Below are 25531 nucleotides of genomic sequence, written 5' to 3'. Positions count from 1 at the left end.
TGCCCCTTCTTCGGTGGGGCCGAGCCTGATTTGCATATGGTCTTTCTCCTTCTCTAATGGCTTTGTAGGCAAAGAACGATGGTCTGGGGGGTTGCCTAGAGCAATGCCAGAGGTTAAGATTAATTCTAAACCTTCCAGCCATCACCTCTTGGTTTTTGCAATGTCACCTCTAGGGGACGGGTATGCCCAGATGTGGGTCCCATGCCTTCTGGGCCTAGAGACCCAAGCTACTCCTAACTGAAGAAGCCCAACAAGGCCAAAACATGTTTGGGGATGATTGTGGTCTCGTGCAGAAGGCTTATGACCTAGCAGTTTGGGCTGGACTGCCCCTTTTGGGATGGGGCCAATCCTGATTTGCATATGGTCTTTCCCCTTCTGTAATGGCATGGCAGGCGAAGAATGATGGTCTGGAGGGTTGCCCAGAGCAATGCCAGAGGTTAAGATTAATTCTAATCCTTCCAGCCATCATCTCTTTCTTTTTGCTATGTCACACCGAGTGGGACGGGTATGCCCAGATGTGGGTCCTGTGCCTGCTGGCCCTAGAGACCCAAGCTACTCCTCTCTGACGATACCCAACAAGGCCAAAACATGTTTGGGGATGCTTGTGGTCTCGTGCAGAAGGGATGTGTCCTAGCAGTTTGGGCTGAACTGCACCTTTTGGGGTGGGCCCAAGACTTTTTTGCATATGGTCTTTCCCCTTCTGTAATAGCTTGACAGGCGAAGAACGATGTCTGGAGGGTTGCCCAGAACAATGTCAGAGGTTACGATTCATTCTAAACCTTCCAGCCATCACCTCTTTGTTTTTGCTATGTCACTCCGAGTGGGACAGGTATACCCGGACGTGGGTCCCGTGCCTGCTGGGCCTAGAGACCAAAGCTACTCCTCACTGATGAGGCTCAACATGGCCGAAACATGTTTGGGGATGCTTGTGGTCTCGTGCAGAAGTGTTGTGACCTAGCAGTTCAGGCTGGACTACCCCTTTGGGGGTAGGACAAAGCCTGAATTGCATATGGTCTTTTCCCTTTTGTAATGGCTTGGCAGGCGAAGAACGATGGTCTGGAGGTTTGCCCAGAGCAATGCCAGAGGATAAGATTTATTCTAAACCTTCCAGCCATCACCTCTTTTGTTTTAGTTTGGTCACCCTGAGTGGGAGGGGTATGCCCAGACGTGGGTTCCGTGCCTGCTGGGCCTAGAGACCCAAGCTACTCCTCACTGATGATGCCCAACAAGGCTGAAACATGTCTGGGTATGCTTGTGGTATCGTGCAGAAGGAATGTGATCTAGCAGTTCGGGCTGGACTACCCCTTTGGCGGTGGGACCAAGCCTGATTTGCATGTGGTCTTTTCCCTTTTTTTAATGGCTTGGCAGGCGAAGAACGATGGTCTGGAGGGTTGCCCAGAGCAATGCCAGAGGTGAAGATTTATTCTAAACCTTCCAGCCATCACCTCTTTTGTTTTGCTTTTGTCACCCCGAGTGGGACGGGAATGCCCAGACGTGGGTCCTGTGCCTGCTGGGCCTAGAGACCCTAGCTACTCCTCAGTGATGATGCCCAACAAGGCTAAAACATGTGTGGGGATGCTTGTGGTCTCGTGCAGAAGGGATGTGACCTAGCAGTTCGGGCTGGACTACCCCTTTGGGGGTGGGACAAAGCCTGATTTGCATATGGTCTTTTCCCTTTTGTAATGGCTTGGCAGGCGAAGAACGATGGTCTGGAGGGTTGCCCAGAGCAATGCCAGAGGTTAAGATTTATTCTAAACCTTCCAGCCATCACCTCTTTTGTTTTGCTTTTGTCACCCCGAGTGACAAGGGTATGCCCAGACGTGGGTCCTGTGCCTGTTGGGCCTAGAGACCCAAGCTACTCCTCACTGATGATGCCCAACAAGGCTGAAACATGTCTGGGAATGCTTGTGGTCTCGTGCAGAAGGGATGTGACCTAGCAGTTCGGGCTGGACTACCCCTTTGGGGGTGGGACCAAGCCTGATTTGCATATGGTCTTTTCCCTTCTGTAATGGCTTGGCAGGCGAAGAACGATGGTCTGGAGGGTTGTCCAGAGCAATGACAGAGGTTAAGAATCATTTTAAACCTTCCAGCCATCACATCTTTGTTTTTGCTATGTCATCCCGAATTGGACGGGTATGCCCAGACGTGGGTCCCGTGCCTGTTGGGTCTAGTGACCCAAGCTACTCCTCACTGACTAGACACAACAAGGCAGAAACTTGTTTGGGGATGCTTGTGGTCTCATGATGAAGTTTTGTGACCTAGCAGTTTGGGGTGGACTGCCACTTTGGGATGGGGCCAAGCCTGATATGCATATGGTATTTCCACTTCTGTAATGGCATGGCAGGAGAAGAACAATGGTCTGGAGGGTTGCCCAGAGCAATGCCAGAGGTTAAGATTCATTCTAAACCTTCCAGCCATCACATCTTTGTTTTTGCTATGTCACCCCAAGTGGGACGGGTATGCCCAGACGTGGGTGCCGTGACTGCTGGGCCTAGAGACCCAAGCTACTACTCACTGAGTCAACCCAACAAGGCAGAAACATGTTTGGGGATGCTTGTGGTCTCATGATGAAGAGTTGTGACCTAGCAGTTTGGGGTGGACTGCCACTTTTGGGACGGGGCCACGCCTGATATGCATATGGTATTTCCACTTCTGTAATGGCATGGCAGGAGAAGAACAATGGTCTGGAGGGTTGCCCAGAGCAATGCCAGAGGTTAAGATTCATTCTAAACCTTCCAGCCATAACCTCTTTGTTTTTGCTATGTCATCCCTAGTGGGATGAGTATGCCCAGATGTGGGTCCCATGCCTGCTGGGCGTAGAGACCCAAGCTACTCCTCACTGATGATGCCCAACAAGGTTGAAACATGTCTGGGGATGTTTGTGGTCTCATGCAGAAGGGATGTGACCTAGCAGTTCGGGCTGGACTACCCCTTTGGGGGTGGGACCAAGTCCGATTTTCATATGGTCTTTCCCCTTCTCTAATGGCTTGGCAGGCAAAGAATGATGGTCTGGGGGGTTGGCCAGATCAATGTCAGAGGTTAAGATTCATTCTAAACCTTCCAGCCGTCACCTCTTGGTTTTTGCAATGTCATCTCTAGGGGACGGGTATGCCCAGATGTGGGTCCCATGCCTTCTGGGCCTAGAGACCCAAGCTACTCCTCACTGATGAAGCCCAACAAGGCCGAAACATGTTTGGGGATGATTGTGGTCTCGTGCAGAAGGCTTATGACCTAGTAGTTTGGGCTGGACTGCCGCTTATGGGATGGGGCCAATCCTGATTTGCATATGGTCTTTCCCCTTCTGTAATGGCATGGCAGGCGAAGAATGATGGTCTGGAGGGTTGCCCAGAGCAATGCCAGAGGTTAAGATTCATTCTAATCCTTCCAGCCATCATCTCTTTGTTTTTGCTATGTCACACCGAGTGGGACGGGTATGCCCAGATGTGGGTCCTGTGCCTGCTGGCCCTAGAGACCCAAGCTACTCCTCTCTGACAATACCCAACAAGGCCAAAACATGTTTGGGGATGCTTGTGGTCTCGTGCAGAAGGGATGTGACCTAGCAGTTTGGGCTGAACTGCACCTTTTGGGGTGGGCCCAAGACTTTTTTGCATATGGTCTTTCCCCTTCTGTAATAGCTGGACAGGCGGAGAACGATGTCTGGAGGGTTGCCCAGAACAATGTCAGAGGTTACGATTCATTGTAAACCTTCCAGCCATCACTCTTTGTTTTTGCTATGTCACTCCGAGTGGGACAGGTATACCCGGACGTGGGTCCCGTGCCTGCTGGGCCTAGAGACCAAAGCTACTCCTCACTGATGAGGCTCAACATGGCCGAAACATGTTTGGGGATGCTTGTGGTCTTCTGCAGAAGTGTTGTGACCTAGCAGTTCAGGCTGGAGTACCCCTTTGGGGGTAGGACAAAGCCTGAATTGCATATGGTCTTTTCCCTTTTGTAATGGCTTGGCAGGCGAAGAACGATGGTCTGGAGGTTTGCCCAGAGCAATGCCAGAGGATAAGATTTATTCTAAACCTTCCAGCCATCACCTCTTTTGTTTTGCTTTCGTCACCCTGAGTGGGAGGGGTATGCCCAGACGTGGGTTCCGTGCCTGCTGGGCCTAGAGACCCAAGCTACTCCTCACTGATGATGCCCAACAAGGCTGAAACATGTCTGGGTATGCTTGTGGTATTGTGCAGAAGGGATGTGATCTAGCAGTTCGGGCTGGACTACCCCTTTGGCGGTGGGACCAAGCCTGATTTGCATATGGTCTTTTCCCTTTTTTTAATGGCTTGGCAGACGAAGAACGATGGTCTGGAGGGTTGCCCAGAGCAATGCCAGAGGTGAAGATTTATTCTAAACCTTCCAGCCATCACCTCTTTTGTTTTGCTTTTGTCACTCCGAGTGGGACGGGAATGCCCAGACGTGGGTCCTGTGCCTGTTGGGCCTAGAGACCCAAGCTACTCCTCACTGACGATGCCCAACAAGGCTGAAACATGTCTGGGCATGCTTGTGGTCTCGTGCAGAAGGGATGTGACCTAGCAGTTCGGGCTGGACTACCCCTTTGGGGGTGGGACCAAGCCTGATTTGCATATGGTCTTTTCCCTTTTGTAATGGATTGGCAGGCGAAGAACGATGGTCTGGAGAGTTGTCCAGAGCAATGACAGAGGCTAAGAATCATTTTAAACCTTCCAGCCATCACCTCTTTGGTTTTGCTATGTCACCCCGAATTGGACGGTTATGCCCAGACGTGGGTCCCGTGCCTGTTGGGTCTAGTGACCCAAGCTACTCCTCACTGACTAGACCCAACAAGGCAGAAACGTGTTTGGGGATGCTTGTGGTCTCATAATGAAGGGTTGAGACCTAGCAGTTTGGGGTGGACTGCCACTTTTGGGATGGGGCCACGCTTGATATGCATATGGTATTTGCACTTCTGTAAATGGCTTGGCAGGAGAAGAACAATGGGCTGGAGGGTTGCCCAGAGCAATGCCAGAGGTTAAGATTCATTCTAAACCTTCCAGCCATCACAACTTTGTTTTTGCTATGTCACTCCGAGTGAGACGGGTGCACCCAGACGTGGGTCTCGTGCCTGCTGGGCCTAGAGACCCAAGCTACTCCTCACTGATGAGACCCAACAAGGCTGAAACATGTTTGGGGATGCTGGTGGTCTCGTGCAGAAGAGATGTGACCTAGCACTTTGGGCTGGAATGCCCCTTCTTCGGCGGGGCCAAGCCAGATTTGCATATGGTCTTTCCCCTTCTCTAATGGCTTGGCAGGCAAAGAACGATGGTCTGGGGGGTTGCCCAGAGCAATGCCAGACGTTAAGATTAATTCTAAACCTTCCAGCCATCACCTCTTTGTTTTTGCAATGTCACCTCTAGGGGACGGGTATGCCCAGATGTGGGTCCCATGCCTTCTGGGCCTAGAGAACCAAGCTACTCCTCACTGATGAAGCCCAACAAGGCCGAAACATGTTTGGGGATGATTGTGGTCTCGTGCAGAAGGCTTATGACCTAGCAGTTTGGGCTGGACTGCCCCTTATGGGATGGGGCCAATCCTGATTTGCATATGGTCTTTCCCCTTCTGTAATGGCATGGCAGGCGAAGAATGATGGTCTGGAGGGTTGCCCAGAGCAATGCCAGAGGTTAAGATTCATTCTAATCCTTCCAGCCATCATCTCTTTATTTTTGCTATGTCACTCCGAGTGGGACGGGTATACCCGGACGTGGGTCCCGTGCCTGCTGGGCCTAGAGACCAAAGTTACTCCTCACTGATGAGGCTCAACATGGCCGAAACATGTTTGGGGATGCTTGTGGTCTCGTACAGAAGTGTTGTGAACCTAGCAGTTTGAGCTGGACTGTCCCTTTTTGGATGGGGCCACGCCTGATTTGCATATGGTCTTTCCCCTTCTGTAATGGCATGGCAGGCGAAGAACGATGGTCTGGAGGGTCACCCAGAGCAATGCCAGAGGTTAAGATTCATTCTAAACCTTCCAGCCATCACCTCTTTGTTTTTACTTTGTCACTCCGTGTGAGACTGGTAAACCCAGACGTGTGTCCCGTACCTGCTGGGCCTAGAGACCCAAGCTACTCCTCACTGATGAGGCCGAACAAGGCCGAAACATGTTTGGGGATGCTTGTGGTCTCGTGCAGAAGCATTGTGACCTAGCTGTTCGGGGTGGACTGCCCCTTTTGGGATGGGGCCAAGCCTGATTTGCCTATGGTCTTTGCCTTTCTGTAATGGCATGGAAGGGCAAGACCGGTGGTCTGGAGGGTTGCCCAGAGCAATGCCAGAGGTTAAGATTCATTCTAAACCTTCCAGACATCACATCTTTGTTTTTACTTTGTCACTCCGTGTGAGACTGGTAAACCCAGACGTGTGTCCCGTACCTGCTGGGCCTAGAGACCCAAGCTACTCCTCACTGATGATGCCCAACAAGGTTGAAACATGTCTGGGGTTGTTTGTGGTCTCATGCAGAAGGGATGTGACCTAGCAGTTCGGGCTGGACTACCCCTTTGGGGGTGGGACCAAGTCCGATTTGCATATGGTCTTTTCCCTTTTGTAATGGTTTGGCAGGCGAAGAACGATGGTCTAGAGGGTTGCCCAGAGCAATGCCAGAGGTTAAGATTTATTCTAAACCTTACAGCCATCACCTCTTTTGTTTTGCTTTTGTCACCCCGAGTGGGACGGGTATGCCCAGACGTGGGTCCCGTGCCTGCTGGGCCTAGAGACCCAAGCTACTCCTCAGTGATGATGCCCAACAAGGCTAAAACATGTGTGGGGATGCTTGTGGTCTCGTGCAGAAGGGATGTGACCTAGCAGTTCGGGCTGGACTACCCCTTTGGGGGTGGGACAAAGCCTGATTTGCATATGGTCTTTTCCCTTTTGTAATGGCTTGGCAGGCGAAGAACGATGGTCTGGAGGGTTGCCCAGAGCAATGCCAGAGGTTAAGATTTATTCTAAACCTTCCAGCCATCACCTCTTTTGTTTTGCTTTTGTCACCCCGAGTGACACGGGTATGCCCAGACGTGGGTCCTGTGCCTGTTGGGCCTAGAGACCCAAGCTACTCCTCACTGATGATGCCCAACAAGGCTGAAACATGTCTGGGAATGCTTGTGGTCTCGTGCAGAAGGGATGTGACCTAGCAGTTCGGGCTGGACTACCCCTTTGGGGGTGGGACCAAGCCTGATTTGCATATGGTCCTTTCCCTTCTGTAATGGCTTGGCAGGCGAAGAACGATGGTCTGGAGGGTTGTCCAGAGCAATGACAGAGGTTAAGAATCACTTTAAACCTTCCAGCCATCACCTCTTTGTTTTTGCTATGTCATCCCGAATTGGACGGGTATGCCCAGACGTGGGTCCCGTGCCTGTTGGGTCTAGTGACCCAAGCTACTCCTCACTGACTAGACACAACAAGGCAGAAACTTGTTTGGGGATGCTTGTGGTCTCATGATGAAGTTTTGTGACCTAGCAGTTTGGGGTGGACTGCCACTTTGGGATGGGGCCAAGCCTGATATGCATATGGTATTTCCACTTCTGTAATGGCATGGCAGGAGAAGAACAATGGTCTGGAGGGTTGCCCAGAGCAATGCCAGAGGTTAAGATTCATTCTAAACCTTCCAGCCATCACATCTTTGTTTTTGCTATGTCACCCCAAGTGGGACGGGTATGCCCAGACGTGGGTGCCGTGACTGCTGGGCCTAGAGACCCAAGCTACTATTCACTGAGTCAACCCAACAAGGCAGAAACATGTTTGGGGATGCTTGTGGTCTCATGATGAAGAGTTGTGACCTAGCAGTTTGGGGTGGACTGCCACTTTTGGGACGGGGCCACGCCTGATATGCATATGGTATTTCCACTTCTGTAATGGCATGGCAGGAGAAGAACAATGGTCTGGAGGGTTGCCCAGAGCAATGCCAGAGGTTAAGATTCATTCTAAACCTTCCAGCCATAACCTCTTTGTTTTTGCTATGTCATCCCTAGTGGGATGAGTATGCCCAGATGTGGGTCCCATGCCTGCTGGGCGTAGAGACCCAAGCTACTCCTCACTGATGATGCCCAACAAGGTTGAAACATGTCTGGGGATGTTTGTGGTCTCATGCAGAAGGGATGTGACCTAGCAGTTCGGGCTGGACTACCCCTTTGGGGGTGGGACCAAGTCCGATTTTCATATGGTCTTTCCCCTTCTCTAATGGCTTGGCAGGCAAAGAACGATGGTCTGGGGGGTTGGCCAGATCAATGCCAGAGGTTAAGATTCATTCTAAACCTTCCAGCCGTCACCTCTTGGTTTTTGCAATGTCATCTCTAGGGGACGGGTATGCCCAGATGTGGGTCCCATGCCTTCTGGGCCTAGAGACCCAAGCTACTCCTCACTGATGAAGCCCAACAAGGCCGAAACATGTTTGGGGATGATTGTGGTCTCGTGCAGAAGGCTTATGACCTAGTAGTTTGGGCTGGACTGCCGCTTATGGGATGGGGCCAATCCTGATTTGCATATGGTCTTTCCCCTTCTTTAATGGCATGGCAGGCGAAGAATGATGGTCTGGAGGGTTGCCCAGAGCAATGCCAGAGGTTAAGATTCATTCTAATCCTTCCAGCCATCATCTCTTTGTTTTTGCTATGTCACACCGAGTGGGACGGGTATGCCCAGATGTGGGTCCTGTGCCTGCTGGCCCTAGAGACCCAAGCTACTCCTCTCTGACAATACCCAACAAGGCCAAAACATGTTTGGGGATGCTTGTGGTCTCGTGCAGAAGGGATGTGACCTAGCAGTTTGGGCTGAACTGCACCTTTTGGGGTGGGCCCAAGACTTTTTTGCATATGGTCTTTCCCCTTCTGTAATAGCTGGACAGGCGGAGAACGATGTCTGGAGGGTTGGCCAGAACAATGTCAGAGGTTACGATTCATTGTAAACCTTCCAGCCATCACTCTTTGTTTTTGCTATGTCACTCCGAGTGGGACAGGTATACCCGGACGTGGGTCCCGTGCCTGCTGGGCCTAGAGACCAAAGCTACTCCTCACTGATGAGGCTCAACATGGCCGAAACATGTTTGGGGATGCTTGTGGTCTTCTGCAGAAGTGTTGTGACCTAGCAGTTCAGGCTGGAGTACCCCTTTGGGGGTAGGACAAAGCCTGAATTGCATATGGTCTTTTCCCTTTTGTAATGGCTTGGCAGGCGAAGAACGATGGTCTGGAGGTTTGCCCAGAGCAATGCCAGAGGATAAGATTTATTCTAAACCTTCCAGCCATCACCTCTTTTGTTTTGCTTTCGTCACCCTGAGTGGGAGGGGTATGCCCAGACGTGGGTTCCGTGCCTGCTGGGCCTAGAGACCCAAGCTACTCCTCACTGATGATGCCCAACAAGGCTGAAACATGTCTGGGTATGCTTGTGGTATCGTGCAGAAGGGATGTGATCTAGCAGTTCGGGCTGGACTACCCCTTTGGCGGTGGGACCAAGCCTGATTTGCATATGGTCTTTTCCCTTTTTTTAATGGCTTGGCAGACGAAGAACGATGGTCTGGAGGGTTGCCCAGAGCAATGCCAGAGGTGAAGATTTATTCTAAACCTTCCAGCCATCACCTCTTTTGTTTTGCTTTTGTCACTCCGAGTGGGACGGGAATGCCCAGACGTGGGTCCTGTGCCTGTTGGGCCTAGAGACCCAAGCTACTCCTCACTGACGATGCCCAACAAGGCTGAAACATGTCTGGGCATGCTTGTGGTCTCGTGCAGAAGGGATGTGACCTAGCAGTTCGGGCTGGACTACCCCTTTGGGGGTGGGACCAAGCCTGATTTGCATATGGTCTTTTCCCTTTTGTAATGGATTGGCAGGCGAAGAACGATGGTCTGGAGAGTTGTCCAGAGCAATGACAGAGGCTAAGAATCATTTTAAACCTTCCAGCCATCACCTCTTTGGTTTTGCTATGTCACCCCGAATTGGACGGTTATGCCCAGACGTGGGTCCCGTGCCTATTGGGTCTAGTGACCCAAGCTACTCCTCACTGACTAGACCCAACAAGGCAGAAACGTGTTTGGGGATGCTTGTGGTCTCATAATGAAGGGTTGAGACCTAGCAGTTTGGGGTGGACTGCCACTTTTGGGATGGGGCCACGCCTGATATGCATATGGTATTTGCACTTCTGTAATGGCTTGGCAGGAGAAGAACAATGGTCTGGAGGGTTGCCCAGAGCAATGCCAGAGGTTAAGATTCATTCTAAACCTTCCAGCCATCGCAACTTTGTTTTTGCTATGTCACTCCGAGTGAGACGGGTGCACCCAGACGTGGGTCTCGTGCCTGCTGGGCCTAGAGACCCAAGCTACTCCTCACTGATGAGACCCAACAAGGCTGAAACATGTTTGGGGATGCTGGTGGTCTCGTGCAGAAGAGATGTGACCTAGCACTTTGGGCTGGAATGCCCCTTCTTCGGCGGGGCCAAGCCTGATTTGCATATGGTCTTTCCCCTTCTCTAATGGCTTGGCAGGCAAAGAACGATGGTCTGGGGCGTTGCCCAGAGCAATGCCAGACGTTAAGATTCATTCTAAACCTTCCAGCCATCACCTCTTTGTTTTTGCAATGTCACCTCTAAGGGACGGGTATGCCCAGATGTGGGTCCCATGCCTTCTGGGCCTAGAGAACCAAGCTACTCCTCACTGATGAAGCCCAACAAGGCCGAAACATGTTTGGGGATGATTGTGGTCTCGTGCAGAAGGCTTATGACCTAGCAGTTTGGGCTGGACTGCCCCTTATGGGATGGGGCCAATCCTGATTTGCATATGGTCTTTCCCCTTCTGTAATGGCATGGCAGGCGAAGAATGATGGTCTGGAGGGTTGCCCAGAGCAATGCCAGAGGTTAAGATTCATTCTAATCCTTCCAGCCATCATCTCTTTATTTTTGCTATGTCACTCCGAGTGGGACGGGTATACCCGGACGTGGGTCTCGTGCCTGCTGGGCCTAGAGACCAAAGTTACTCCTCACTGATGAGGCTCAACATGGCCGAAACATGTTTGGGGATGCTTGTGGTCTCGTACAGAAGTGTTGTGAACCTAGCAGTTTGAGCTGGACTGTCCCTTTTTGGATGGGGCCACGCCTGATTTGCATATGGTCTTTCCCCTTCTGTAATGGCATGGCAGGCGAAGAACGATGGTCTGGAGGGTCACCCAGAGCAATGCCAGAGGTTAAGATTCATTCTAAACCTTCCAGCCATCACATCTTTGTTTTTACTTTGTCACTCCGTGTGAGACTGGTAAACCCAGACGTGTGTCCCGTACCTGCTGGGCCTAGAGACCCAAGCTACTCCTCACTGATGAGGCCGAACAAGGCCGAAACATGTTTGGGGATGCTTGTGGTCTCGTGCAGAAGCATTGTGACCTAGCAGTTCGGGCTGGACTGCCCCTTTTGGGATGGGGCCAAGCCTGATTTGCCTATGGTCTTTGCCTTTCTGTAATGGCATGGAAGGGCAAGAACGGTGGTCTGGAGGGTTGCCCAGAGCAATGCCAGAGGTTAAGATTCATTCTAAACCTTCCAGCCATAACCTCTTTGTTTTTTCTATGTCATCCCTAGTGGGACGGTTATGCCCTGATGTGTGTCCCATGCCTGTTGGGCCTAGAGACCCAAGCTACTCCTCACTGATGATGCCCAACAAGGTTGAAACATGTCTGGGGATGTTTGTTGTCTCATGCAGAAGGGATGTGACCTAGCAGTTCGGGCTATACTACCCCTTTGGGGGTGGGACCAAGCCTGATTTGCATATGGTCTTTTCCCTTTTGTAATGGTTTGGCAGGCGAAGAACGATGGTCTGGAGAGTTGCCCAAAGCAATGTCAGAGGTTATGATGCATTGTAAACCTTCCAGCCATCACCTCTTTGTTTTTGCTTTGTCACTCCGAGTGAGACTGGCATACCCAGACGTGTGTCCCGTGCCTGCTGGGCCCAGAGACCCAAGCTACTCCTCACTGATGAGACCGAACAAGGCTGAAACATGTTTGGGGATGCTTGTGGTCTCGTGCAGAAGCGTTGTGACCTAGCAGTTCGGGCTGGACTGCCCCTTTTGGGATGGGGCCAAGCCTGATTTGCATATGGTCTTTGCCTTTCTGTAATGGCATGGAAGGGCAAGAACGATGGTCTGGAGGGTTGCCCAGAGCAATGCCAGAGGTTAAGATTCATTCTAAACCTTCCAGCCATAACCTCTTTGTTTTTGCTATGTCATCCCTAGTGGGATGAGTATGCCCAGATGTGGGTCCCATGCCTGCTGGGCGTAGAGACCCAAGCTACTCCTCACTGATGATGCCCAACAAGGTTGAAACATGTCTGGGGATGTTTGTGGTCTCATGCAGAAGGGATGTGACCTAGCAGTTCGGGCTAGACTACCCCTTTGGGAGTGGGACCAAGCCTGATTTGCATATGGTCTTGTCCCTTTTCTAATGGTTTGGCAGGCGAAGAACGATGGTGTGGAGAGTTGCCCAGAGCAATGTCAGAGGTTAAGATGCCTTGTAAACCTTCCAGCCATCACCTCTTTGTTTTTGCTATGTCACTCCGAGTGGGACGGGTATACCCGGACGTGGGTACCGTGCCTGCTGGGCCTAGAGACCAAAGCTACTCCTCACTGATGAGGCTCAACATGGCCGAAACATGTTTGGGGATGCTTGTGGTCTCGTGCAGAAGCATTGTGACCTAGCAGTTCGGGCTGGACTACCCCTTTGGGGGTGGGACCAAGTCCGATTTGCATATGGTCTTTTCCCTTTTGTAATGGTTTGGCAGGCGAAGAACGATGGTCTGGAGGGTTGCCCAGAGCAATGCCAGAGGTTAAGATGTATTCTAAACCTTACAGCCATCACCTCTTTTGTTTTGCTTTTGTCACCCCGAGTGGGACGGGTATGCCCAGACGTGGGTCCCGTGCCTGCTGGGCCTAGAGACCCAAGCTACTCCTCAGTGATGATGCCCAACAAGGCTAAAACATGTGTGGGGATGCTTGTGGTCTCGTGCAGAAGGGATGTGACCTAGCAGTTCGGGCTGGACTACCCCTTTGGGGGTGGGACAAAGCCTGATTTGCATATGGTCTTTTCCCTTTTGTAATGGCTTGGCAGGCGAAGAACGATGGTCTGGAGGGTTGCCCAGAGCAATGCCAGAGGTTAAGATTTATTCTAAACCTTCCAGCCATCACCTCTTTTGTTTTGCTTTTGTCACCCCGAGTGACACGCGTATGCCCAGACGTGGGTCCTGTGCCTGTTGGGCCTAGAGACCCAAGCTACTCCTCACTGATGATGCCCAACAAGGCTGAAACATGTCTGGGAATGCTTGTGGTCTCGTGCAGAAGGGATGTGACCTAGCAGTTCGGGCTGGACTACCCCTTTGGGGGTGGGACCAAGCCTGATTTGCATATGGTCTTTTCCCTTCTGTAATGGCTTGGCAGGCGAAGAACGATGGTCTGGAGGGTTGTCCAGAGCAATGACAGAGGTTAAGAATCATTTTAAACCTTCCAGCCATCACCTCTTTGTTTTTGCTATGTCATCCCGAATTGGACGGGTATGCCCAGACGTGGGTCCCGTGCCTGTTGGGTCTAATGACCCAAGCTACTCCTCACTGACTAGACACAACAAGGCAGAAACTTGTTTGGGGATGCTTGTGGTCTCATGATGAAGTTTTGTGACCTAGCAGTTTGGGGTGGACTGCCACTTTGGGATGGGGCCAAGCCTGATATGCATATGGTATTTCCACTTCTGTAATGGCATGGCAGGAGAAGAACAATGGTCTGGAGGGTTGCCCAGAGCAATGCCAGAGGTTAAGATTCATTCTAAACCTTCCAGCCATCACATCTTTGTTTTTGCTATGTCACCCCAAGTGGGACGGGTATGCCCAGACGTGGGTGCCGTGACTGCTGGGCCTAGAGACCCAAGCTACTACTCACTGAGTCAACCCAACAAGGCAGAAACATGTTTGGGGATGCTTGTGGTCTCGTGCATAAGGGATGTGACCTAGCAGTTCGGGCTGGACTACCCCTTTGCGGGTGGGACCAAGTCTGATTTGCATATAGTCTTTTCCCTTTTGTAATGGCTTGGCAGGCGAAGAACGATGGTCTGGAGGGTTGCCCAGAGCAATGCCAGAGGATAAGATTTATTCTAAACCTTCCAGCCATCACCTCTTTTGTTTTGCTTTTGTCACCCTGAGCGGGAGGGGTATGCCCAGACGTGGGTTCCGTGCCTGCTGGGCCTTGAACCCAAGCTACTCCTCACTGATGATGCCCAACAAGGTTGAAACATGTCTGGGTATGCTTGTGGTCTCGTGCAGAAGGGATGTGACCTAGCAGTTCGGGCTGGACTACCCCTTTGGGGGTGGGACCAAGCCTGATTTGCATATGGTCTTTTCCCTTTTGTAACGGCTTGGCAGGCGAAGAACGATGGTCTGGAGGGTTGCCCAAAGCAATGCCAGAAGTTAAGATTTATTCTAAACCTCCCAGCCATCACCTCTTTTGTTTTGCTTTTGTCACCCCGAGTGGGACGGGTATGCCCAGACGTGAGTCCTGTGCCTGTTGGGCTTAGAGACCCAAGCTACTCCTCACTGACGATGCCCAACAAGGCTGAAACATGTCTGGGGATGCTTGTGGTCTCGTGCAGAAGGGATGTGACCTAGCAGTTTGGGCTGGACTACCCCTTTGGGGGTGGGACCAAGCCTGATTTGCATATGGTCTTTTCCCTTCTGTAATGGCTTGGCAGGCGAAGAACGATGGTCTGGAGGGTTGTCCAGAGCAATGACAGAGGTTAAGAATCATTTTAAACCTTCCAGCCATCACCTCTTTGTTTTTGCTATGTCACCCCGAATTGGACGGTTATGCCCAGACGTGGGTCCCGTGCCTGTTGAGTCTAGTGACCCAAGCTACTCCTCACTGACTAGACCCAACAAGGCAGAAACGTGTTTGGGGATGCTTGTGGTCTCATGATGAAGTGTTGTGACCTAGCAGTTTGGGGTGGACTGCCACTTTTGGGATGGGGCCACGCCTGATATGCATATGGTATTTCCACTTCTGTAATAGCATGGCAGGAGAAGAACAATGGTCTGGAGGGTTGCCCAGAGCAATGTCAGAGGTTAAGATTCATTCTAAACCTTCCAGCCATCACATCTTTATTTATGCTATGTCACCCCAAGTTGGACGGGTATGCCCAGATGTGGGTCCCGTGCCTGCTGGGCCTAGAGACCCAAGCTACTCCTCACTGACTCGACCCAACAAGGCAGAAACGTGTTTGGGGATGCTTGTGGTCTCATGATGAAGTGTTGTGACCGAGCAGTTTCGGGTGGACTGCCACTTTTGGGATGGGGCCACGCCTGATATGCATATGGTATTTCCACTTCTGTAATGGCATGGCAGGAGATGAACAATGGTCTGGAGGGTTGCCCAGAGCAATGTGAGAGGTTAAGATTCATTCTAAACCTTCCAGCCATCACATCTTTGTTTTTGCTATGTCACCCCAAGTTGGACGGGTATGCCCAGATGTGGGTCCCGTGCCTGCTGGGCCTAGAGACCCAAGCTACTCCTCACTGACTCGACCCAACAAGGCAGAAACGTGTTTGGGGATGCTTGTGGTCTTATGATGAAGGGTTGTGACCTAGCAGTTTGGGGTGGACTGCCTCTTTTGGGATGGGGCCACGCCTGATATGCATATGGTATTTCCACTTCAGCAATGGCGTGGCAGGAGAAGAACAATGGTCTGGAGGGTTGCCCAGAGCAATGGCAGAGGTTAAGATTCATTCTAAACCTTCCAGCCATCACAACTTTGTTTTTGCTATGTCACTCCGAGTGAGATGGGTGTACCCAGATGTGGGTCTCGTGCCTGCTGGGCCTAGAGACTCAAGCGACTCCTCACTGATGAGGCCCAAGAAGGCTGAAACATGTTTGGGGATGCTTGTGGTCTCGTGCAGAAGGGATGTGACCTAGCACTTTGGGCTGGAATGCCCCTTCTTCGGTGGGGCCGAGCCTGATTTGCATATGGTCTTTCTCCTTCTCTAATGGCTTTGTAGGCAAAGAACGATGGTCTGGGGGGTTGCCTAGAGCAATGCCAGAGGTTAAGATTAATTCTAAACCTTCCAGCCATCACCTCTTGGTTTTTGCAATGTCACCTCTAGGGGACGGGTATGCCCAGATGTGGGTCCCATGCCTTCTGGGCCTAGAGACCCAAGCTACTCCTAACTGAAGAAGCCCAACAAGGCCAAAACATGTTTGGGGATGATTGTGGTCTCGTGCAGAAGGCTTATGACCTAGCAGTTTGGGCTGGACTGCCCCTTTTGGGATGGGGCCAATCCTGATTTGCATATGGTCTTTCCCCTTCTGTAATGGCATGGCAGGCGAAGAATGATGGTCTGGAGGGTTGCCCAGAGCAATGCCAGAGGTTAAGATTAATTCTAATCCTTCCAGCCATCATCTCTTTCTTTTTGCTATGTCACACCGAGTGGGACGGGTATGCCCAGATGTGGGTCCTGTGCCTGCTGGCCCTAGAGACCCAAGCTACTCCTCTCTGACGATACCCAACAAGGCCAAAACATGTTTGGGGATGCTTGTGGTCTCGTGCAGAAGGGATGTGTCCTAGCAGTTTGGGCTGAACTGCACCTTTTGGGGTGGGCCCAAGACTTTTTTGCATATGGTCTTTCCCCTTCTGTAATAGCTTGACAGGCGAAGAACGATGTCTGGAGGGTTGCCCAGAACAATGTCAGAGGTTACGATTCATTCTAAACCTTCCAGCCATCACCTCTTTGTTTTTGCTATGTCACTCCGAGTGGGACAGGTATACCCGGACGTGGGTCCCGTGCCTGCTGGGCCTAGAGACCAAAGCTACTCCTCACTGATGAGGCTCAACATGGCCGAAACATGTTTGGGGATGCTTGTGGTCTCGTGCAGAAGTGTTGTGACCTAGCAGTTCAGGCTGGACTACCCCTTTGGGGGTAGGACAAAGCCTGAATTGCATATGGTCTTTTCCCTTTTGTAATGGCTTGGCAGGCGAAGAACGATGGTCTGGAGGTTTGCCCAGAGCAATGCCAGAGGATAAGATTTATTCTAAACCTTCCAGCCATCACCTCTTTTGTTTTAGTTTGGTCACCCTGAGTGGGAGGGGTATGCCCAGACGTGGGTTCCGTGCCTGCTGGGCCTAGAGACCCAAGCTACTCCTCACTGATGATGCCCAACAAGGCTGAAACATGTCTGGGTATGCTTGTGGTATCGTGCAGAAGGAATGTGATCTAGCAGTTCGGGCTGGACTACCCCTTTGGCGGTGGGACCAAGCCTGATTTGCATGTGGTCTTTTCCCTTTTTTTAATGGCTTGGCAGGCGAAGAACGATGGTCTGGAGGGTTGCCCAGAGCAATGCCAGAGGTGAAGATTTATTCTAAACCTTCCAGCCATCACCTCTTTTGTTTTGCTTTTGTCACCCCGAGTGGGACGGGAATGCCCAGACGTGGGTCCTGTGCCTGCTGGGCCTAGAGACCCTAGCTACTCCTCAGTGATGATGCCCAACAAGGCTAAAACATGTGTGGGGATGCTTGTGGTCTCGTGCAGAAGGGATGTGACCTAGCAGTTCGGGCTGGACTACCCCTTTGGGGGTGGGACAAAGCCTGATTTGCATATGGTCTTTTCCCTTTTGTAATGGCTTGGCAGGCGAAGAACGATGGTCTGGAGGGTTGCCCAGAGCAATGCCAGAGGTTAAGATTTATTCTAAACCTTCCAGCCATCACCTCTTTTGTTTTGCTTTTGTCACCCCGAGTGACAAGGGTATGCCCAGACGTGGGTCCTGTGCCTGTTGGGCCTAGAGACCCAAGCTACTCCTCACTGATGATGCCCAACAAGGCTGAAACATGTCTGGGAATGCTTGTGGTCTCGTGCAGAAGGGATGTGACCTAGCAGTTCGGGCTGGACTACCCCTTTGGGGGTGGGACCAAGCCTGATTTGCATATGGTCTTTTCCCTTCTGTAATGGCTTGGCAGGCGAAGAACGATGGTCTGGAGGGTTGTCCAGAGCAATGACAGAGGTTAAGAATCATTTTAAACCTTCCAGCCATCACATCTTTGTTTTTGCTATGTCATCCCGAATTGGACGGGTATGCCCAGACGTGGGTCCCGTGCCTGTTGGGTCTAGTGACCCAAGCTACTCCTCACTGACTAGACACAACAAGGCAGAAACTTGTTTGGGGATGCTTGTGGTCTCATGATGAAGTTTTGTGACCTAGCAGTTTGGGGTGGACTGCCACTTTGGGATGGGGCCAAGCCTGATATGCATATGGTATTTCCACTTCTGTAATGGCATGGCAGGAGAAGAACAATGGTCTGGAGGGTTGCCCAGAGCAATGCCAGAGGTTAAGATTCATTCTAAACCTTCCAGCCATCACATCTTTGTTTTTGCTATGTCACCCCAAGTGGGACGGGTATGCCCAGACGTGGGTGCCGTGACTGCTGGGCCTAGAGACCCAAGCTACTACTCACTGAGTCAACCCAACAAGGCAGAAACATGTTTGGGGATGCTTGTGGTCTCATGATGAAGAGTTGTGACCTAGCAGTTTGGGGTGGACTGCCACTTTTGGGACGGGGCCACGCCTGATATGCATATGGTATTTCCACTTCTGTAATGGCATGGCAGGAGAAGAACAATGGTCTGGAGGGTTGCCCAGAGCAATGCCAGAGGTTAAGATTCATTCTAAACCTTCCAGCCATAACCTCTTTGTTTTTGCTATGTCATCCCTAGTGGGATGAGTATGCCCAGATGTGGGTCCCATGCCTGCTGGCGTAGAGACCCAAGCTACTCCTCACTGATGATGCCCAACAAGGTTGAAACATGTCTGGGGATGTTTGTGGTCTCATGCAGAAGGGATGTGACCTAGCAGTTCGGGCTGGACTACCCCTTTGGGGGTGGGACCAAGTCCGATTTTCATATGGTCTTTCCCCTTCTCTAATGGCTTGGCAGGCAAAGAATGATGGTCTGGGGGGTTGGCCAGATCAATGTCAGAGGTTAAGATTCATTCTAAACCTTCCAGCCGTCACCTCTTGGTTTTTGCAATGTCATCTCTAGGGGACGGGTATGCCCAGATGTGGGTCCCATGCCTTCTGGGCCTAGAGACCCAAGCTACTCCTCACTGATGAAGCCCAACAAGGCCGAAACATGTTTGGGGATGATTGTGGTCTCGTGCAGAAGGCTTATGACCTAGTAGTTTGGGCTGGACTGCCGCTTATGGGATGGGGCCAATCCTGATTTGCATATGGTCTTTCCCCTTCTGTAATGGCATGGCAGGCGAAGAATGATGGTCTGGAGGGTTGCCCAGAGCAATGCCAGAGGTTAAGATTCATTCTAATCCTTCCAGCCATCATCTCTTTGTTTTTGCTATGTCACACCGAGTGGGACGGGTATGCCCAGATGTGGGTCCTGTGCCTGCTGGCCCTAGAGACCCAAGCTACTCCTCTCTGACAATACCCAACAAGGCCAAAACATGTTTGGGGATGCTTGTGGTCTCGTGCAGAAGGGATGTGACCTAGCAGTTTGGGCTGAACTGCACCTTTTGGGGTGGGCCCAAGACTTTTTTGCATATGGTCTTTCCCCTTCTGTAATAGCTGGACAGGCGGAGAACGATGTCTGGAGGGTTGCCCAGAACAATGTCAGAGGTTACGATTCATTGTAAACCTTCCAGCCATCACTCTTTGTTTTTGCTATGTCACTCCGAGTGGGACAGGTATACCCGGACGTGGGTCCCGTGCCTGCTGGGCCTAGAGACCAAAGCTACTCCTCACTGATGAGGCTCAACATGGCCGAAACATGTTTGGGGATGCTTGTGGTCTTCTGCAGAAGTGTTGTGACCTAGCAGTTCAGGCTGGAGTACCCCTTTGGGGGTAGGACAAAGCCTGAATTGCATATGGTCTTTTCCCTTTTGTAATGGCTTGGCAGGCGAAGAACGATGGTCTGGAGGTTTGCCCAGAGCAATGCCAGAGGATAAGATTTATTCTAAACCTTCCAGCCATCACCTCTTTTGTTTTGCTTTCGTCACCCTGAGTGGGAGGGGTATGCCCAGACGTGGGTTCCGTGCCTGCTGGGCCTAGAGACCCAAGCTACTCCTCACTGATGATGCCCAACAAGGCTGAAACATGTCTGGGTATGCTTGTGGTATTGTGCAGAAGGGATGTGATCTAGCAGTTCGGGCTGGACTACCCCTTTGGCGGTGGGACCAAGCCTGATTTGCATATGGTCTTTTCCCTTTTTTTAATGGCTTGGCAGACGAAGAACGATGGTCTGGAGGGTTGCCCAGAGCAATGCCAGAGGTGAAGATTTATTCTAAACCTTCCAGCCATCACCTCTTTTGTTTTGCTTTTGTCACTCCGAGTGGGACGGGAATGCCCAGACGTGGGTCCTGTGCCTGTTGGGCCTAGAGACCCAAGCTACTCCTCACTGACGATGCCCAACAAGGCTGAAACATGTCTGGGCATGCTTGTGGTCTCGTGCAGAAGGGATGTGACCTAGCAGTTCGGGCTGGACTACCCCTTTGGGGGTGGGACCAAGCCTGATTTGCATATGGTCTTTTCCCTTTTGTAATGGATTGGCAGGCGAAGAACGATGGTCTGGAGAGTTGTCCAGAGCAATGACAGAGGCTAAGAATCATTTTAAACCTTCCAGCCATCACCTCTTTGGTTTTGCTATGTCACCCCGAATTGGACGGTTATGCCCAGACGTGGGTCCCGTGCCTGTTGGGTCTAGTGACCCAAGCTACTCCTCACTGACTAGACCCAACAAGGCAGAAACGTGTTTGGGGATGCTTGTGGTCTCATAATGAAGGGTTGAGACCTAGCAGTTTGGGGTGGACTGCCACTTTTGGGATGGGGCCACGCTTGATATGCATATGGTATTTGCACTTCTGTAAATGGCTTGGCAGGAGAAGAACAATGGGCTGGAGGGTTGCCCAGAGCAATGCCAGAGGTTAAGATTCATTCTAAACCTTCCAGCCATCACAACTTTGTTTTTGCTATGTCACTCCGAGTGAGACGGGTGCACCCAGACGTGGGTCTCGTGCCTGCTGGGCCTAGAGACCCAAGCTACTCCTCACTGATGAGACCCAACAAGGCTGAAACATGTTTGGGGATGCTGGTGGTCTCGTGCAGAAGAGATGTGACCTAGCACTTTGGGCTGGAATGCCCCTTCTTCGGCGGGGCCAAGCCAGATTTGCATATGGTCTTTCCCCTTCTCTAATGGCTTGGCAGGCAAAGAACGATGGTCTGGGGGGTTGCCCAGAGCAATGCCAGACGTTAAGATTAATTCTAAACCTTCCAGCCATCACCTCTTTGTTTTTGCAATGTCACCTCTAGGGGACGGGTATGCCCAGATGTGGGTCCCATGCCTTCTGGGCCTAGAGAACCAAGCTACTCCTCACTGATGAAGCCCAACAAGGCCGAAACATGTTTGGGGATGATTGTGGTCTCGTGCAGAAGGCTTATGACCTAGCAGTTTGGGCTGGACTGCCCCTTATGGGATGGGGCCAATCCTGATTTGCATATGGTCTTTCCCCTTCTGTAATGGCATGGCAGGCGAAGAATGATGGTCTGGAGGGTTGCCCAGAGCAATGCCAGAGGTTAAGATTCATTCTAATCCTTCCAGCCATCATCTCTTTATTTTTGCTATGTCACTCCGAGTGGGACGGGTATACCCGGACGTGGGTCCCGTGCCTGCTGGGCCTAGAGACCAAAGTTACTCCTCACTGATGAGGCTCAACATGGCCGAAACATGTTTGGGGATGCTTGTGGTCTCGTACAGAAGTGTTGTGAACCTAGCAGTTTGAGCTGGACTGTCCCTTTTTGGATGGGGCCACGCCTGATTTGCATATGGTCTTTCCCCTTCTGTAATGGCATGGCAGGCGAAGAACGATGGTCTGGAGGGTCACCCAGAGCAATGCCAGAGGTTAAGATTCATTCTAAACCTTCCAGCCATCACCTCTTTGTTTTTACTTTGTCACTCCGTGTGAGACTGGTAAACCCAGACGTGTGTCCCGTACCTGCTGGGCCTAGAGACCCAAGCTACTACTCACTGATGAGGCCGAACAAGGCCGAAACATGTTTGGGGATGCTTGTGGTCTCGTGCAGAAGCATTGTGACCTAGCAGTTCGGGGTGGACTGCCCCTTTTGGGATGGGGCCAAGCCTGATTTGCCTATGGTCTTTGCCTTTCTGTAATGGCATGGAAGGGCAAGACCGGTGGTTTGGAGGGTTGCCCAGAGCAATGCCAGAGGTTAAGATTCATTCTAAACCTTCCAGACATCACATCTTTGTTTTTACTTTGTCACTCCGTGTGAGACTGGTAAACCCAGACGTGTGTCCCGTACCTGCTGGGCCTAGAGACCCAAGCTACTCCTCACTGATGATGCCCAACAAGGTTGAAACATGTCTGGGGTTGTTTGTGGTCTCATGCAGAAGGGATGTGACCTAGCAGTTCGGGCTGGACTACCCCTTTGGGGGTGGGACCAAGTCCGATTTGCATATGGTCTTTTCCCTTTTGTAATGGTTTGGCAGGCGAAGAACGATGGTCTAGAGGGTTGCCCAGAGCAATGCCAGAGGTTAAGATTTATTCTAAACCTTACAGCCATCACCTCTTTTGTTTTGCTTTTGTCACCCCGAGTGGGACGGGTATGCCCAGACGTGGGTCCCGTGCCTGCTGGGCCTAGAGACCCAAGCTACTCCTCAGTGATGATGCCCAACAAGGCTAAAACATGTGTGGGGATGCTTGTGGTCTCGTGCAGAAGGGATGTGACCTAGCAGTTCGGGCTGGACTACCCCTTTGGGGGTGGGACAAAGCCTGATTTGCATATGGTCTTTTCCCTTTTGTAATGGCTTGGCAGGCGAAGAACGATGGTCTGGAGGGTTGCCCAGAGCAATGCCAGAGGTTAAGATTTATTCTAAACCTTCCAGCCATCACCTCTTTTGTTTTGCTTTTGTCACCCCGAGTGACACGGGTATGCCCAGACGTGGGTCCTGTGCCTGTTGGGCCTAGAGACCCAAGCTACTCCTCACTGATGATGCCCAACAAGGCTGAAACATGTCTGGGAATGCTTGTGGTCTCGTGCAGAAGGGATGTGACCTAGCAGTTCGGGCTGGACTACCCCTTTGGGGGTGGGACCAAGCCTGATTTGCATATGGTCCTTTCCCTTCTGTAATGGCTTGGCAGGCGAAGAACGATGGTCTGGAGGGTTGTCCAGAGCAATGACAGAGGTTAAGAATCACTTTAAACCTTCCAGCCATCACCTCTTTGTTTTTGCTATGTCATCCCGAATTGGACGGGTATGCCCAGACGTGGGTCCCGTGCCTGTTGGGTCTAGTGACCCAAGCTACTCCTCACTGACTAGACACAACAAGGCAGAAACTTGTTTGGGGATGCTTGTGGTCTCATGATGAAGTTTTGTGACCTAGCAGTTTGGGGTGGACTGCCACTTTGGGATGGGGCCAAGCCTGATATGCATATGGTATTTCCACTTCTGTAATGGCATGGCAGGAGAAGAACAATGGTCTGGAGGGTTGCCCAGAGCAATGCCAGAGGTTAAGATTCATTCTAAACCTTCCAGCCATCACATCTTTGTTTTTGCTATGTCACCCCAAGTGGAACGGGTATGCCCAGACGTGGGTGCCGTGACTGCTGGGCCTAGAGACCCAAGCTACTACTCACTGAGTCAACCCAACAAGGCAGAAACATGTTTGGGGATGCTTGTGGTCTCATGATGAAGAGTTGTGACCTAGCAGTTTGGGGTGGACTGCCACTTTTGGGACGGGGCCACGCCTGATATGCATATGGTATTTCCACTTCTGTAATGGCATGGCAGGAGAAGAACAATGGTCTGGAGGGTTGCCCAGAGCAATGCCAGAGGTTAAGATTCATTCTAAACCTTCCAGCCATAACCTCTTTGTTTTTGCTATGTCATCCCTAGTGGGATGAGTATGCCCAGATGTGGGTCCCATGCCTGCTGGGCGTAGAGACCCAAGCTACTCCTCACTGATGATGCCCAACAAGGTTGAAACATGTCTGGGGATGTTTGTGGTCTCATGCAGAAGGGATGTGACCTAGCAGTTCGGGCTGGACTACCCCTTTGGGGGTGGGACCAAGTCCGATTTTCATATGGTCTTTCCCCTTCTCTAATGGCTTGGCAGGCAAAGAACGATGGTCTGGGGGGTTGGCCAGATCAATGCCAGAGATTAAGATTCATTCTAAACCTTCCAGCCGTCACCTCTTGGTTTTTGCAATGTCATCTCTAGGGGACGGGTATGCCCAGATGTGGGTCCCATGCCTTCTGGGCCTAGAGACCCAAGCTACTCCTCACTGATGAAGCCCAACAAGGCCGAAACATGGTTGGGGATGATTGTGGTCTTGTGCAGAAGGCTTATGACCTAGTAGTTTGGGCTGGACTGCCGCTTATGGGATGGGGCCAATCCTGATTTGCATATGGTCTTTCCCCTTCTTTAATGGCATGGCAGGCGAAGAATGATGGTCTGGAGGGTTGCCCAGAGCAATGCCAGAGGTTAAGATTCATTCTAATCCTTCCAGCCATCATCTCTTTGTTTTTGCTATGTCACACCGAGTGGGACGGGTATGCCCAGATGTGGGTCCTGTGCCTGCTGGCCCTAGAGACCCAAGCTACTCCTCTCTGACAATACCCAACAAGGCCAAAACATGTTTGGGGATGCTTGTGGTCTCGTGCAGAAGGGATGTGACCTAGCAGTTTGGGCTGAACTGCACCTTTTGGGGTGGGCCCAAGACTTTTTTGCATATGGTCTTTCCCCTTCTGTAATAGCTGGACAGGCGGAGAACGATGTCTGGAGGGTTGGCCAGAACAATGTCAGAGGTTACGATTCATTGTAAACCTTCCAGCCATCACTCTTTGTTTTTGCTATGTCACTCCGAGTGGGACAGGTATACCCGGACGTGGGTCCCGTGCCTGCTGGGCCTAGAGACCAAAGCTACTCCTCACTGATGAGGCTCAACATGGCCGAAACATGTTTGGGGATGCTTGTGGTCTTCTGCAGAAGTGTTGTGACCTAGCAGTTCAGGCTGGAGTACCCCTTTGGGGGTAGGACAAAGCCTGAATTGCATATGGTCTTTTCCCTTTTGTAATGGCTTGGCAGGCGAAGAACGATGGTCTGGAGGTTTGCCCAGAGCAATGCCAGAGGATAAGATTTATTCTAAACCTTCCAGCCATCACCTCTTTTGTTTTGCTTTCGTCACCCTGAGTGGGAGGGGTATGCCCAGACGTGGGTTCCGTGCCTGCTGGGCCTAGAGACCCAAGCTACTCCTCACTGATGATGCCCAACAAGGCTGAAACATGTCTGGGTATGCTTGTGGTATCGTGCAGAAGGGATGTGATCTAGCAGTTCGGGCTGGACTACCCCTTTGGCGGTGGGACCAAGCCTGATTTGCATATGGTCTTTTCCCTTTTTTTAATGGCTTGGCAGACGAAGAACGATGGTCTGGAGGGTTGCCCAGAGCAATGCCAGAGGTGAAGATTTATTCTAAACCTTCCAGCCATCACCTCTTTTGTTTTGCTTTTGTCACTCCGAGT

This window comes from Ambystoma mexicanum, chromosome 11 (genome assembly GCF_040938575.1).
Source record: "Ambystoma mexicanum isolate Mex_15411 chromosome 11, UKY_AmexF1_1, whole genome shotgun sequence".
Taxonomy (NCBI): domain Eukaryota; kingdom Metazoa; phylum Chordata; class Amphibia; order Caudata; family Ambystomatidae; genus Ambystoma; species Ambystoma mexicanum.
This window is presented reverse-complemented; position numbering follows the sequence as displayed.